This window comes from Crocodylus porosus, unplaced genomic scaffold, assembly GCF_001723895.1.
Source record: "Crocodylus porosus isolate Cpor-Errol unplaced genomic scaffold, CroPor_comp1, whole genome shotgun sequence".
NCBI classification, from domain to species: domain Eukaryota; kingdom Metazoa; phylum Chordata; order Crocodylia; family Crocodylidae; genus Crocodylus; species Crocodylus porosus.
The window spans coordinates 13,890,636-13,905,955 of NW_017728943.1; positions in this window are offsets into that span (position 1 = coordinate 13,890,636).

Consider the following 15,320-nt stretch of genomic DNA (forward strand, 5'->3'; position numbering starts at 1 on the left):
TTAAAACACAATTAACCCTTAAATGAAATGTGAAATAGGAACACGGACAACTGAGTGTCCTAAAATCAAAGTCTAAGTTTATTAGATTTAGAAGTATTATCTTAGCAGTTTCTATATTCAATACAATGATCTTACCCAATCCCAGATATTACTTTGCTCAACAGAAAAGATGGCCACTCAGTTCCTGGAAGCAAAGGGTGTGTCGTTGCCTGGGATAGTCCAGACACATGTTGAATGCTGGATGTATGACAACAACAACACCTAACTTTCTTGCTGCCCCCTTTTATGCTTTTTGTCAACTTTACTCCTTCTATGGCTCTTTGCTTTCGGATTGGTCTCTGTGTGGTCAGCATACTGTCCATCTTCTATCCTGTCAACATATTCCTTTGTTCAACAGACCCATCATGAACACAATTTGGCCTTTTTCGTTGGTCTTTGGTCTTATTTTCTTCGGTCTTACTTGGAGCATTGTCCTTTGGTCTCCCTTATCACCTTTCATTAACATATCCAATCCTTTCATCCCTCTGATTCAGCTGGTTAGTGCCAAGTTCTGTTAATTTGAGCTGGTAACAAGGCCATTGCTATATTATGCTAAAATAAGTTCTCACAGTGATAAAAAAGAAAAGATACAATATAACGAGCACTGTGAGCTATACAAAAACAACTCTAGGGCAGCTAATAACAAAAAATGTTAATAAGACTATACAAACTTTAAGCAGTGATTCAATAAGGTTAAATATAAACAATGCTATAATTCACCACTTTATAAGCACTTGCAATTTCAAAGGATTAAATATAACATGCTACCCAAACAATCTTTGGCGACTTCTGTTTCCAGGTTGGTGACCCACCCAGCTCCTTTGCTGGTAGTTTTCTCAGGTCTTCAGCCCTGGCTCAGCTTCCACCAAGACAGCTGACTTGATCTTGTGCACTTGACTTGATCTTCACCAAGCAGAGCTTTCTCTCTCTTCTCCATACTGCTATCCTCCACTCACCATCTGGTCCCCTTCAACATTATCCCTTTCCCCTTATGCCCTACTGCTTTGCCTTTCCATGACTTCCAGTCAAATAGCATGGCTCACTTCTGAACTCTCACTCCCTTTTTCACCATTTCATAGATTTCATAGGCATTAGGGCTGGAAGGGACCTCAGAAGATCATTGAGTCCAGCCCCCTGCCCTAGGGGCAGGAAGTCAGCTGGGGTCATAGGATCCCAGCAAGATAAACATCCAATTTGCAATTTGCACATCCACTGATATACCTGGGGATTCTTTGCATTCCTCATTGTCTTCATTTTTGCGCCTCTTTCCCTTTACAAGTCCCACCCTGCCAACTCCAGCCCTGATTAAACCCTGACAGCCACTTTTTCCATACCAGCTCTCACACTGCAGAGTGCCTCTGGCTAAAATCCCATGACATCTTCCCAGGGAGGACTGTTTAAAAGTAATGTGATTTAAATCACCATTTTAAATTGTGATTTAAATCAGCAAGTATAAAACTTTGATTCAAATTATCAACAGCAAACTTGTTTTGCCTTTATGCCTATTAATTATTTTTCTAAAGAAAAGTTGATTCTCATTAGCTGGAAACCATGAAGACATGTTGATTATTCAATTAAATACAGCCTTTGCACTAAATTTGGTACTACTTTTTACTGACCAGAAGTATACAACATTTATTTGCTTATATAACTTATATATATTTATTCAAATAAATATATTTATTTATATTTTTTAATTTTTACTTTTTATGATGTTGTAAAATGGTGAACAACATTTCATATTTACTAGATAATTAATTTTTTATTCATATCAAGCTGCTTTTGGATAGATACCAGAATTGGATTGGAAAGGCAGAAAACCAATCATTATAAAACTGTTTTATTAGTTAAACAAAACAATATTAACACTGTTGATTACATAAGAAAAAGTTTATCACATCAGATTTTGCATTAAAAACAAATTGATTTGATGAATGCAGGAAATGCTATCTGTAGTTAATAAACTGAACTAATTTCTGATAACCACATCATTCAAGATTTTAGAATTAGTATACCTCAGCCTTTTGCACCTAGATTTATTTTTATAGATCAGAAGAGGAAAACAAACTTGCCTGCTTTTTAAACTCCTGACTTTTGATGAACTAGTTATTGAACTAAACTAAATGGCATGAACTGAAATGAATAAAATATTCTCTGTACCTGCAAAACAGGCTACCCCTATCAGAAGTTGGTTTACCATTTTAACTAGCATGTTTCCCATGTTGTATTTTTTCTCTTGCAGTTATGAAGGCTATTTTTTTAAACTTGTATTAAAACAATCTGTTAAAAAAAATACAACATCTGGAACTTGGAAAACACCAACTATCTGACAATAATATCGTAAGTGTTGACAACAACTAGTCTCATCAATAAATTATGGCTTCAATATTATCATCGTCTTTAGGATTAAATCAATTTACAAGCCAAAAACCAGAGTGGTTCCAGAATAAGGGGTAATTTGCCTTGAGTATTTAACTAACATCGAAGGAATTTCCAGTGACAAAAGGAAAATGGGGCTGTCCAGAACTAGACAGCTCCCTTGACACTTACAGACCTGTGGAGTTGTGCCAAACTCAACTCCTATTCTCTGAGATTGATTTGGGGGTTTGCCAGTATTGCAACATCGCTGCGTGAGTTGGGTGCGAAAGAGAAACTGTTCCAGTAATAAGTCAAATGTGGCCTAGCATTTTCAGAGTTCCAAAGAGCTCTTGGGAGTGCTCCTGTCTTGTCTGACCTGTGTTTCAAAGCCTCTTTCATTATTGGACGCAGATGCTAGTGTGTGTGTCCAGTATTGGCCTAGAAGCAATAGGTACTGTTCAGGGTTATCAGAGTTGTGGAAGAAAAGTCAGTCATGCAGTGGATTGGGTGAGGTGTAAAAAGTTATTTTGTGTTGATAACATTAAGTTATCCTGGCAGGCATCCTAAAAATGGAAAATGGTTACAAAAAGCATGGGTCTAAGCTATAAGATTATTAGTTCTATATTTGGGAGGGGCTTTAAAATGTCACCATTTTAAGTCTCCCTAGGATGAGTGAAACTAAGGTGGGAGGATGTTGTGGCTTGAACAGAACCTCATCCACATGGATATGTGTAGTGGGTGACCTGCATTTGGGACAGCTGTGGGAAGCCATGACAATTATTTAGGGAAACCAATAACTGAAATAACAGCAGTCTCCACATTCACAACACAAGGCAAATATCTCCACCCAAAACAGGGGGGAGGCAGGGCTGCCAGTGTTGCTGACTGTTATTGTGTGTGTGCATACATGCCTGTGTGTGTATGTAGGAGGGACAGTAGAAATGAAGAAGCAGAGCTCAGAAACAAACAGAAGAAAGCATGGACCAGCACCAATGTGTGGCCCACAGAGGGGCCTGTGGTGTCAGGGTGCTGGCTAAAAGAAAGTTGAAGCTGTAAAAAAGGAAACTGTCTCCGATTCCTTTTGCACTCAGGAAGCAGGACTTTGTATATTTTTGCAAGCAAATGAACTAAACAATTTTTATTGCAAATAAAACAACTAAACACTAATTCTTTCTTTTAACTGGACTAGCTTATGAGACCCTGAATTGTGGCTGTCTGCTCAAATCCAGAAGGACAACAATGTTCACATAATTGTAGCCCACATAAAGACTCTAGTTTGGTTTAAGACTCTGTTATTGTCAGCACTGACAGTCTTCCAGTAAATAGGGAAGTCATTAGTGAATCCCTAAATAAATGAGGAGGTTGATTTCAGATCCACATGTGTGACTGCAGACGTGGCAAATAGTTCCAGGAGGAAGGAATAGATTCTGATGGTGTCAGGTCACAGCTCTTTGAGGCCACACTGTGCAAAGTGCTATATGAACACACGAAAATCAAAACCAGCCCATTCTAAAGATGCAAACCGATGAAGGGAAAGGAAGGGAAGGGAAAGGAAGGGGATATAACCTGCAATCACATACATTAGTGCTACAGATTTGCTACCTTCTGTTGCTCCCTAGGGCCTTTGTGTTGGGATGCTGTCTATGTGGCTGCTGCTGTTGCAGACAGCGTGTGTTCTCTGAAGACCTTGCTTCTATGGAAAGAATGACCACAGGCTTGATTCTGTGACAAAAGCTCAGTCAGGTTCATACCTACAAAGAACCTACTCACTAATTCACATGGCCAAATGGTTACAAGGTATTAGCCCTGGATGATCATGGTAGGATATGGGCATAACTTGCGCATGGCATCTTCTAAGCCTTGTACAAGGTATTAAGGGTTCCCAGATGCTCCTTTACACATTGATCAAAAAAACTTTAATTTACATCATACACATCCTATTTCTAACCAGGGCATGTTTACCAGGCCATCTTGGCACAGTCCATCCTGATTTTGGCTTCCTATACTACTCTTATCAATCACCCTTATCTAGTAGCCTTGTGAGAGGTCTACACAACCTAAGTTTCCCAGCCCATTCTACAATAAGCCCAGCATAAGTGATATGTAGTAATGCCCAGTCTGGTCTCCAGTGCCGTCTATATTCATATTGGTTAAAACTTTTAGCAGCACCCTTATGTAAGCTGTATATGTACTGATCAATGGCTGTGTTAATCAATACTCCAGTGAGGCCTAGAGCTACATATACTGGATTTTTTCTTGTCTTGCTTTTTTTGAACTGGAGGTAGAAATGGAGGTGAAGAAAGGGAGCAAAAGGGTGGAGGAATAGTCATGCTTTTTTACCAACCTGGCCACAATTAGCATTGTGGCCGGGATGAGTCTTGAAATTTGAGGAAAGATGAGAGACTGACAGGAATTTGTCAAGGAGCATGACAGATAATCATGACAAAAGGATTAGCAGTGATAGAATTGACGTTTAAACTGTCATCTTTCAGATGAGCTAGATGGGACTTTGGCATCCTTCAAAGCTATAGTTTCAGGCTGGCTACAAGTTCAGGTAGACACTCCTGCTTTTGTTACATTCAAGTCATGATTTCAAGCCCTTCCTAACCACACACACAGCCATGAAGGCTGGAAGAAGAGTTATTTTTTTAAAAACTGAGAGGTAGAGCCCATAAAATCTCACTACAGCTAGGATTCTACTGCTGCAAAACCCATGGGCCTTCACTAGAGATGTAATGGGGTCTGTAGTATTGCGCATCCATACTAGACACAGGACTCTTGTTTTCTTTTCCTGACTCTGTTATAGAATCATAGAACCAGAAGGAACCTGCAAAATCATCAAGTCCGGTCCCCTGCCATGGGTAGGAGGTTATTGGGTTCAAATGAGCTTGACAAGGTGCTTGTCCAACCTCCTTTTGAACACTTCCAAGGATGCTGACTGCACCACCTCTGCTGGTAGTATGTTCCATGTCACGGGGTGGGGCGCAGGAGCGGCCATGATCTCCCCTGGCGCCCCTACCGTGCCAAGTTGGGTCTCAAATGCACCCTCTTTCTCGCCTGCCACGTCTTGGTTTTTATATACAGTTTTATATGGGAGGCTGCCTTCTGTCCCCCTGGACACAGTGCTCTTGTACTGGCCCTACTCTATGCAGTGATCTGGTGCACCCCAGCCTTATGGGCTACGCGTGCCTCCAACCTCCCCTTTAGCATGCCCCAAGCCTCACAGTTCTTCCGGACGTTGTCATGCCACTATACTTTCCCTGGAGGTCTTCCCCCCAAAGGTCCCTGCCCAAGTATTCACGCTCTCTGGGCTCAATCAGTTCACGCTCACCCTGTCCAGGGCCCTCTATCGCTACACGCCTACTCCAGGGCTTCTCTCCATGCATGCCTTCTCCGGGGCCTCCCCCATATACATGCCCCCTCTCCGGGGCCTCCCCCATATACATGCCCCCTCTCCGGGGCCTCTATTCATGCGCCCGCCCTTCTCTGGGCTTCTAATCGTGCGCCCGCCTTTCCTGGCCCCGATCCGCACGTCCGCCCCCTCTCCAGGGTTTACTTGCGCACCCTCCCCTCTCTGGGACCTTTCAACCGCGTGCTCGCCCTTCTCCAGGACTTTATGCTGATCCGGTACCTCACCGGGCTCTCTCCATGCATGCCCTCTCCTCCTGGGCCTCTAACCGTGCGCTCGCCCCGCCTCAGGCCTCTAACCGCGCGCTTGCCCTACTCCGGGCTTTTATGCTAACCCTCGCCCCTCTCTGGGGCTTCCTAGTAGGCTTCCGCCCCTTTTGGGGCCTATGCCTCACGTTCTCGCCCATGTTGGGCCTTGCTCACACCTCTCGCGCTTCCTTTGCCTGCCCTCAGGGCTTGTCCTGCGCTTCTCTCGCTCCTGGGCACCAATCTCTGTGCCTTCTCAGGACACCCAGGAAACCCCCACGCTATTTGGGGGTCTCCCTTGAACCTGTCCCGCTAATTGCCCCACTGGGCTGGGGTCAGGACACCCCAAAACGCAGCACTCCCTCCAACACCGGGAGCACCCCTGCCTTCCTGGGGAGCTCCTAATGAGGCCTCCTCCGTCCTTTTATAGCCTCACCCGGTCCTCCGGGGTAACACAAACATAAACCATAAGCCAATCGGTTATAACACCCACATAAGCCTCCTGGTTCTAACGCAACTCTAAGCCACCCGGCTGTAACCCCAGAATGAGCCTTGTGGCTATAACATAAATCCAGCGCCACCCTGGCCCTCTTGCAATACCTCCTTGCCAGGGATTCTTTCTACTTGCATTATCAGGCAAATGGTCTGGCTGTTCTACTTGGCTCGGCTCGGCCGCAAAGCTCTTGCTCCTCAGGATGCTAGATGGTAACTGCCCTGCCCTGCCCTGCCCTGCCCTGCAACAGAGCTGCTGCAGCTTCTTAGGCTACCAGAAGGGAACTGGCTCTGGCCTCAGCCTCTTCTGTTTATATGGGCCAGGCCCCGCCCCCTGACAGTCAGCTGACCCAATCTGTTGCCTCAGCAACTGCCAGCTGTGCTGCCCTGATGACTGACAGCTAAGCCCTATTATCAATGCCAGTAGCAGGGACCCCAGTGTCCGGCTACACATCTCCCCCTCCCGGGGTTGAGCCTCCTTAGGAGCGGGGCACAGGAGTGCCCCGCAACATTCCAGATTCTAGTTCCCCTTGCAGAAAAGAAGTTTTTCCTGATGTCCAGCCTGAATTTTTCCTCAATTAGCTTGTGCCCATTGATCTTCATCCTCCCTTGAGGTGCCTTCCTGAAGAGTTTCTCCCCTAGATTTGGTGTTCACCCCTGACATGCTTGTAGGCAACTACCAAGTCACCTCTCAGTCTTCTCTTACTTAGACTGGACAGGCCCAGTTCAGAGTCTCTCCTCATAGGACCTATCCTCCAGGCCCCTAATCATATGGGTGGCCCTTCTCTGTACCCTTTCCAGCTTATTCACATCCTTCCTGAAGTGCCATACCCAGAACTGGATGCAGTACTCCAGCTGTGGCCTAACTATTGCTGAATAGAGAGGGAGGAGCACTTCTGTTCGCAACACATCAGTTGATACACGCCAGAGGTCTATTTGCCCTGTTGGCGACGTCATTGCACTGTTGGCTCATATTCATCTTCTGGTTGATTGTCACCCCGAGGTCCCTTTCAGATGCAGTGTCAGCCAGTGGAGCACCACCCATCCTCTAGTTATGGGGAAGGTTCTTCCTACCCAGGTGAAGGACCTGGCACTTATCCCTATTGAACCTCATTTGATTGCATTCAGCCCACAGAACCAGTCTGTCAAGGTCATCCTGGATCTTTACCCATCCTCTGATGTGCCCACATTTCCCCACAGCGTGGTGACATCAGCAAACTTTATCAATGATGATGAGGGGGTGGGAAGTGCAATGATTAAGTCATTAAAGAGTATGGGCCCAAGCATTGATCACTGTGGGGGCACCACTGGAAATGGTCCTCCAGGATGAGGCCATCCCATCGATTACAACTTTCTGGGGTCAGCCTCTGAGCCAGTTGCCAACATACCTCACTGTAGACTGGGACTAGGCCAGTACCCCCCAGTTTAACTGAGAGGATCTCATGGGAAACACAGTCAAAAGTCTTGCTGAAGTCTAGGTAAATGATGTCATGTCCTTTGTCCAGCTGGTTAGTTACCTGGTTATAAAAGGAGCTACCCTCAACAAAGCTGTGTAGGTTGCTTCTCAGTACCCCACCAGTTATGAGCCTGTGATTGACAGCCTCCTTAACAATTATTTCAAAGATTTTTCTCAGGACCAAAGTCAGACTGACTGGTCTATAGTTTTCAGGGTAATCCCTCTTCCCTTTCTTAAAGATGGGTACCACGTTAGCCCTCTTCCACTCATTCAGGACCACTCCCAAGTTCCATGGCTCTTCAAACAGCTTTGCCAGAGGTTCTGCTATGATCTCAACCAGTACCTTCTGGACTCTCAGATGCAGGTCATCAGGCCCAGCAGACTTGAAGATGTCCAAATATTCAAAGAGTATTCTCACCTGTTCAGGACTGATTTCATGTGGACTGTTGTCTTCCCCATAGTCCCTGGGCCTCTGGACAGGTGAACAGCTCCCATTTGATTTCAGGAATGCTGATGTGAAGTAACTATTTAGGAGCTCTGCCTTTTTGCAGGGATCAACTGTGGGTTGCCCTTCAGTATTCAATAGGGGTCCCACAGTGGAGCTTGATTCTTTTCTTGCTCCCTATGTACCCATAGAAGGACTTTTTGTTGTCCTTTATCTCAGTTGCTAGCTTGAGCTCCATGCCTGCCTTGGTTTCTGTGTCTCATACCTGCAGACCCTGGCCATATGAGTGTACTTCTTTCTGGTTGCTGAACCATTTTTCCATTGCTTTTATGCTTCTTTCTTCTTTTTCAAAAGTTCCCTAATATCCCTGTTGAACCAAGTGGATTTCCTGGCCCCTTTCCCACTTTTTGATTGTGTGGGGACGGTCTCTTTTACAGCAGTGAGAATTGCCCCCTTAAGGAAACACCACCATTCCTGAACTCTCAAATCATTTAGTCACTGATCATGGAGGTCTCTAACTAGACTCCCGAGTTTACCACAATCTGCCCTTCTGAAGTCTAGGACTTCTATTCTACTGACAGTATTCCCAGCCTTTCGGTGGATGGTGAATCTAATCAGATGGTGATCACTGTCGCCCAGAGTATCTCCAATCTTCAAGTTGCCTACTGTGTCCTCCCCTTTGGTCAGCACTAGGTCCAGAGTGGCTTTACCCCTTGCCAGTCCTTCCACAGCCTGTGTCAAGAACGAGTCATCAACAGATGCCAAGAAGTTGGTTGACCTGCTGGAGTTGGCTGAATGGTCTTCCCAACAGATGTCAGTGTAGTTGAAGTCACCCATGACAATCAGGTCTCTGGTGCAGGATGCCTTAGTCAATTCCCTGGAGAATGCCTGATCACTTTTCTCTTCTTGGTAGGGAGGCCTATAGTATACTCCTACCATCAGGTCCCCCTCTCCCTTTGTATCTTGACCCAGACAGTCTCAAGGGACTTCTCCCTGCAATCAAACATGACCTGTAGGGGGGGGTACCACTCTTTCACATAGAGGGCCACACCTCTTCCCTTCTTCCCAACCCGATCCTTCCTGTTGCTGACTCAGTGCATGTGACTCTGCCTTTCCTCTTAGTAACTTAGTTTTTTATCTGCAACCTGGGGATAATACTAGGGGGTCATCCCTACTTGCCATCAAGAGGCATCACCCTGTGTCTCAAAATCTCCTCAATATGGTGACATGAAGGCATTGTTGTTGAGGAATGCAGTCATGTATTCCCTCAGTTTTATCACTGACTTCTGTCTCTTCCCCAGTGAATACATTCCTCATTTATACTGATGTCAGAGGGGACCCAAGATGCCTGTTTATAGTATGGCATCATACAGCATTTAATCCTTCCAAGTCTCGGTTATAGTGGTTTATGATATGATACATCATTTCATACTGCTGTCGTCACAAGACAAGAGGTGCTTTGCTAAAGAAAGGGCTGCTAATTTACGCTCCTGGAAAGCCAATCATCTGTAGGAAACAGCACACTGCAGGTAATCTCCAGAGTTACCCAGAAAGGGTAGAATTGGATTTTCCTTGCTTGTGAATTTCTGCTCTCCCTGCTAATACCTAAATATGTGCTTTGCTCTGCTCCTCTGTCTTGTTTTGCTCAGTAAAGCAGAGAGACTCACTGCTCTCTTGAAAGCCCTGGTGAGTACTTTTCCAATGGCCTGGAAGGAATTCATCCCTGGATGTGTCATGGACAATGCAGGAGGACCAAAGTGTGGTGGCTTGTGCATCCTCTGTCCTGTTACTGCCACAGGCAACTGATTCAGGGCTTGGGGCAGCTGAGAGCAGCCTTATGTACTGCTCAGGTTCATGCTTTGAACTGCAGAATAACAGGGAACAGAAACATCTTGGCCATGCCCCCACATAACCTCTGCCTCACCTGTCACCCCCACTACACAGCTCTGGACTGGATCCTATAGGGGACAGACTGCACTGGTACTGTATTTGCCAGAGCCACCTCCCATGCTTTGCCAGGAGATACACCCCACATTCATTAGCTGTTACAACACTGATCTTGTATCTGTTCTCAGGTACTAAGAGCTAACAAGGAGGGCAGTGACCCACCTGGTCATCATTTAGCCCAGATGTTTACATAGTGAGGATATTAACTCGCTCTTTGCCAGACTAACATGGTACAAAGCAGACAAACCATCTGCATTTATGTCTAAGCATACATTGTTTGAGTCAGCCAAAATACTTGCCTTAAGCACCTACCAAAGTAGGAGTAAGAATGTATTCCTTCCTCTCTCCCCAACCCCAGCCTCTTTCACTGATGTGGCTGAATCAGATCATCATCTGCATGCACCTTCTCACAGAGAGGAAGATTGAGGTCAAGATCTGAATTGAGAGCAGGACTTCATTGTTGCTTCAGCCTGAATTGAGCCTTTTCTGAAGGTCACCCCTTCTTCACTCTGAAAGCAGCGTGGAAAACTTGGGGCTTCTGGAATTAAAAAGTTAACTGGATCACTTTAAAAAAAATTAGCTGTCTCCAGTGAAGCGTGAGGGAGATGGCTGGTGCATGGAGCTCAGCTGCAGCAGCAGTAGTAGTAGGAGAAACAATGCTAGATTGGATATTTAAGCACTGGGTGCAGGGCTATCTTCACAGCCAAAGGTCCATCTCTCTCATTTTCACACATCTGCCTAAGAAATTAAACAAATGCATTAAAAAAAAAAGGCAGGCAAACACCATCTACATCATCTTCAGTAGAGCTTGAAATTAAGTTTGTGCAAAGGAGTGTGGATGTCCTGTTGGGGGGAGATGGAGGGAGGGAGAGTGAGGGGGAGGCTTTCCCCTCCCCCCTCTTTCCAAGTGTAATTTCACCTCAAGTCAATTCTGAACGTGATGAGAGAGCAAGAAAAGTGCCTTGCACCATTTAATAAGATTCATTCTTTTTCACTTTCCTTTGCATGCTCTCCCTCTCTCCTTATGAACCCTATACCAGACCTCATTTCCTATTGAAAAGCAGCACAGCAGTTGGTGAGGTGCATTCCCAGGGGTGCACAAACACCAGATAGCCCAGGCCTAGCTCTTTAATTAAAGGCAATGCAGTAACTGCTTCAGGGAGGGCTGCATGCCCATGAAGTGTCCCTCTTTGTCAGACTGCAATGAGGGGGGATTTGGTCATGGCTTTTTTATTTTTGAATTAAATATCTGAGGACTCTTTTCAAAACTCCTGCTAAGTGAATTTCTCCCATCTGGTTTAGCTCCCCTGATCTACACCTACGCCTGATTGGCACAGTGGATCACGGCTCTGGTGGGGAAGGCATAGAGAAGGGGGAGGGCTGTGATAGGGAGGGCAGGATTCCACCTTGCTCCCCACCATGGAGGTGCTGTTAAGGAAATTGGAGAGCTGCTCTAGGTGCTGTGTAAAAGCCCGCAGTTGCCTAGGTCCATCTTTTCTTAAGAATAGTTTTTGTTAGATGCCTGCTCAAGGTGGGAAGGAAGTTTTGGGTGCCTTCTGACAGGGGTTTCCCCCCCTCCTTTGTTCCTTTGACCAGGGCCCTGCTGATTAGCCGGCACAGGCCCTATTAGCATCACTAGGACATCTTATTTAGCTCTTGAAAGGATGTTTCTGTAGCTTCCCTGCCCTCCTGGTCTAATATTAAACCATTACTAATTTGTCCTTGCAAAGGATGTTAAAATATCCTTGTGTCTCTGTGAAGTGGGTCAGCTGGAGATGGGGAAAACCAAGTGACAGAGAGTTGATGTCAGAAGGCAGGGTAGATATGTACCTTTATAAACTAACTCCTCATCAGCAGTGATTCCTCACGGTTGAGGATTACTCCCAGGGGTCAAGTAAAGGGTTGTAGATAAGTCCATTGATGGCAAACAAGGTCAATCCCAGAGCTGCAGACTCTCTGGCAGATGCCACAGATGGTGGTTAAAGGGTGGGTCCAGCTGCAGATTTCTTGGTTTTGTTTCCTTTCCTTCCATTTCTGTTGTTTTTCTGCCTCCACAGTGAGACTGTTTTCCTCAAAGATGTACCTTCTTTCACAAACCATCACCACGTAACCCTGTCTTGGTCTAGTTTTTCCCAATTTGTGGTATCAGAGCCCCACAAACATTCTTAATGTTTGCCTTGAGGGTGTCCTTGAAGCACTTCCTCTGGCACCCATGTGTCCTTTGTCCCTTGTCCTTGGTTGAGTTGGGAGTATAGCAGTTATTATTATTATTATTATTATTATTATTATTATTATTTGGGTGGGGGGAGAAGAGCAGTGCTAGGAGAGACAAGCAAACATTAAACCCATAGCCCATAGGAACCAAGGGGTCAGATAAACTAATCCAGGTAATGAGCTAAGACTCCATAGTCCCTCTTTAAACCATGGTTAACAGCCCAGTTCGTGGGTGATTTTTTTGTTCCATAGTTTCCCAAACTGGTTTTTAAAATTCTTCTGCCTGAAAACAGCAATCCTGAGGTCAGCACAGGGAGGTTGAAGCCACAGGCTTTTGTGTTTTTCTACAGCTGATGCCAGACCAGTGTTTATTCATTCTTACACGTAGAGATCACCCTATCTGTCCAAAGTAGGCAGCAGAGGGACACTTAAGCAGGTGATGGTGTATATACCAAGGGAGGTAAGAGTGCTCAGAAACCCCCTTGGCTCAGCAAGGGCATTCAGCAATGCCTGAGGGCTAAAACCAGTGGAAGTGAGGAGCTATCACCAAGGAGGAGTACTCCTCCTCCGCCTGGGAGTGCAGGAGGACTATTAGGAAGGCCAAGGCAGAGATGGAGCTCAGGCTAGCGTCCAGGAATAAGGACAACAAAAAGTCCTTTTTCAAGTACATTGGGAGCAAGAAGAGGGCACCAGCCAATGTAAGACCTCTGCAAGATGCAAACGGTAATCTTGTGGCTACACCAGATAAGAAAGCTGATACTTTTAACAGTTTCTTTGTCTAAGTTTTCTTGAACAGGGACCGAGACATCCCTCCTACCAGAGGTAGGGACAATCTTGCAGATAGCTCTGCCAGGCCTTCAGTCAGCACAGATGTAGTTAGGGATCTTCTGGAAGGGCTAGACATTTTTAAATCTGCAGGTCCATATGCCCTCCACCCAAGGGTGTTGAGGGAGCTGGCAGGGGTCATTGCGGAGCCCTTGGCTCGGCTGTATGAGCATTTGTGGTCATCTGGCCAGGTGCTGGGGCATTGGAAACTGGCTAATGTGGTCCCAATTTTCAAGAAAGGGAGGAAGGAGGACCCAAGTAACTATAGGCCTGTAAGCCTCACCTTGGTGCTTGGGAAGATCTTGGACAGAATCATCAAGGAGCACATCTGTGGGGGGCCCGCAGGAGAGATCATGCTCAGAGGCAATCAGCATGGGTTTATCAAAGGCAGGTCCTGCCTGACCAACCTGATTACTTTTTATGACCAGGTGACTAAATCCTTGGATGATGGTGTCGCCATGGACATAGTCTTTCTAGACTTTAAGAAGGCCTTTGACACTGTCTCTCACACCATCCTCATCAATAAATTAAGCGACTGTGGCATTGATGCCTACACAGTTGGATGGGTAAAAAATTGGCTGATGGGGCTCACCCAGAGAATAGTGGTGGACGGGCCATACTCAACATGGCGTGATGTGAGCAGTGGGGTACCCCAGGGCTCAGTCCTCAGTCCTCAGGCCTGCACTGTTTAACATCTTCATCGGCGACTTGGACGAGGGGGTGGAAAGCCTGTTGTCCAAGTTTGCTGATGACACTAAGATGTGGGGCGAGGTGGACACACTTGAAGGGAGAGAGAGGCTGCAACTAGATTTAGACAGACTACAAAAGTGGGCAGATGAGAATAGGATGAGGTTCAGCGCAGACAAATGCAGGGTGCTGCACCTTGGGAGAAGGAGTCCACAGCATACATACAGGCTGGGGAGTTCCCCTCTTGAAAGCACCTAGGCAGAAAGGGATCTTGGAGTCATTATTGACTCCAAGATGAATGTGAGCCACCAATGCCAGACCGTAGCCAGCAAGGCCAGCCATACCTTGTCATGCATCCAAAGGTGCATCTCAAGCTTGTTCAGAGGGGTGATACTCCCCCTCTATGTGACTTTGGTCAGGCTGCAAGTGGAGTACTGTGTCCAGTACTGGGTGCCACACTTCAAAAGGGATGTGGCCAGTCTGGAGAGAGTTCAGGGTGAGAGGGCAGCAGGACAGACGCTAGGAGGAGAGACTGAGGGACCTTACCTCAATCCTTGGTTATCTCAATCCTGGGTAAGCTTTTTAAGAGAATTATTCTGGCACATGTCCATGAGGGGTCAGCAGGGGAGATTATGCTTATGGGCAACCAACACAGATTCATTAGAGGCAGGTCCTGTCAGACCAACCTGGTGGCCTTCTACAACCAGGTCACCAAATCCTTAGATGCAGGGGTGGCAGTGCACATAGTCTTCCTGGACTTTCGGAAGGCCTTCGACACTGTTTCTCACCCCATTCTCATTAAGAAACTGGGGGACTGTGGTGTTGACACCTACACCATCAATTGGGTCACTAACTGGCTGGAGGGCTGCACCCAGAGAGTGGTGGTGGATGGGTCATTTTCGACCTGGAGGGATGTTGGCAGTGGGGTCCCCCAGGGCTCGGTCCTTGCTCCCGCGCTGTTCAACTTCTTCATCAGTGACTTGGACAAGGGGATAAAAAGCACCCTGTTCAAAGTTGCTGATGACACTAAGATGTGGGGGGATGTAGGCACACTAGAAGGAAGGAATAGACTACAATCAGACCTAGACAGGTTACAGGGGTGGGCAGACAAGAATAGGATGGGATTCAACACTGGCAAGTGCAAGGTGCTGCATCTGGGGAGGAAGAACCAGCACCATACCTACAGGCTGGGGAACTCCCTTC